Consider the following 2,260-nt stretch of genomic DNA (forward strand, 5'->3'; position numbering starts at 1 on the left):
ATAATAATAATTTCATTTATGTACGGTAACGCTCTATCCCAAACCAGTATCACAGCGTAATACTTCAATCACACGAGAAAAAACCATTCACAGTAAAAAAAAAAATTTAAAAAATAAAAAAACTTTAAAGAAAAAACAGTTCAACAACACAAAGAGGAACTTTCACAACCTGAAGTTAAAGATGCTGAAACTAGCCTTGATAAACAGGTTTAAGAAAACTCCGTCACCACGATATAAAGATATATATGAGGTGTCAAAAGTCAATTCAAACCTTCCATTCGGAATTAAGTTGACCTTCCACGCACATCTGAGGTTTCCATTCTCCGTGGGGCCAAATTTGGATCTCCGTGACGTCTCGTACAAAGACGTTTTGAGCTTATTTTTTAATTGGGGGACGGGGGGGGGGGGGCGCTAAAATTGGCTTTATATTGACAAGCGCCGTTTCTAAAAACGTATTCTTTCGTTCACGAACTTTACATTAGTTATTGCAGATTGAAGGAGACGAAAACAAACAAAACACCCACTCATTTATTACTGCTGTAATAATCAGATTTAACAAAAAATAGAAGTAGTGGCCACTCTCTAGTAGAGCTCTCCATTGCCTCTGTTGGTATCTTGCTGAACTGCGGAGCGAATGGCCCTTGTTCGAATCTCAGACTGAGCGTACTTGAACTGATGTTACATTATGTTGAGTTTTCTAGATTCTCAGTCTCTTTGGCTCGACTCTATCACAAACTGGCGTTAAATTCGGAGGTCCAGCCTCTTGAACAAACTAATAGTATTGTTAGAGGCTTTAGTTTAACCCTTAGAGTTACTCTTACTAGCTCTCTGTTACTGGCGTCTGCATTCGATTGCCGTATCGTATAGGGGAGTTAATTTAGTGTGTCTCTGCCTATCTGCTATAGCTTGTTTACTTTCGTCTGACTGCTTAAAAAAATTATAGCTCATTGAGGAATTTACCTATGCCCGCGAAACTTCAGATGGAATTTCTGCAGGCCAGTGACCAAACAAAAATATTATTTTTAAAAATCTTGACCAAAACCGCTCTTTAGATGCATACACAGGATCACTAAAATAATAAATGATTTACAGTAGCCTTGCCAAGATATTGTTCATTTTGAGACAGCGACACCGCCCTGCCCCAACATTTCATTATATCAAAGAAAATGTGTCGGAACCTTAGTTTAATGACTTTTATAAAGGGGCTTTTAGATTATGTTGTTCGCTTAACTTTTAGACACGCATCCTAAGACCCAGAACGATTATACAGACTGATATCCGTCTATCCTGTTTTAACCGCGGTCAGAGCGAGACGAAAATGAATGAGCTATTTAGGACGCTTTATTCGTCTCAGCTCCTATTCTCTTTCTATTCCATCTAAATTGTCTCTATGGGGACGTAAAACATTTATCAAAAGTAATTTCTGTTTGGGTATGAAAGCGTAGCAAATAGACATGCCAGCCGAAGGCAATACACTCATTTGAAATTGGCGTTCTCTATTACACTCATCTGCTAAGCTGACGCTACGTGACAGGGAAAGAGTTTTAGTAAAGGGAAGTAAGCGTGTAAAATTTGATTCTGCTGTTTTGGTCTTAGGGTAAAATGTACCCGATTTATAACCTCCCCTTGTCGCTCTCTGGCCTCTAATATTTATTTGATTAGAATTGATGTTTGTGTCTTGTTTTGTTTTTTGTTTGGTGCGTTTAGAAAAGGGGGCGGGTGGTGGTGAGGCCTCTAGAGTTTTATGCAAATTATCATCGTTTTGTTTAGAATAGTTACTGATTTTCTACATTAAACATTGTTGTTCTTGTCTTAGTTATTGTTGTCTTTTTGTACTATTTTGTCTTTGAAATTGAAATATTTTGTGATCATAATGATATGTGAACATATGGGTAAATAGGTGGGTGAGATTTTTAGAGTTTCATTAATGTATCAATGTTATGACTTAAAGCTCCCCCATATTTGTTTTTCGCGTTCCGGAATTTCCAAGCAAACTGGCTAGTTTATAAAAGTAAAGAAAGGAGAATGTAGAACCAATCATCACCAGCTGACGACTAGAAGTACCCGCTGGTATGTTCTACTTTCCTGCTTTTCTTTCCCTCTCTCGTTTCTGTCTGTCTATCTTGCTTTTCCTCTGCAATAAATAATCTTGGTTGTGTCGATGTAGATCTCTTTTTAAAGAGTCTTTACTCAATTTTTAAAAATTCTGTCATTGACAGGAACCCTGTTACTTGAATCAAATAAATAAATAAAATAAATA

This window comes from Aplysia californica, unplaced genomic scaffold (genome assembly GCF_000002075.1).
Source record: "Aplysia californica isolate F4 #8 unplaced genomic scaffold, AplCal3.0 scaffold00409, whole genome shotgun sequence".
Taxonomy (NCBI): domain Eukaryota; kingdom Metazoa; phylum Mollusca; class Gastropoda; order Aplysiida; family Aplysiidae; genus Aplysia; species Aplysia californica.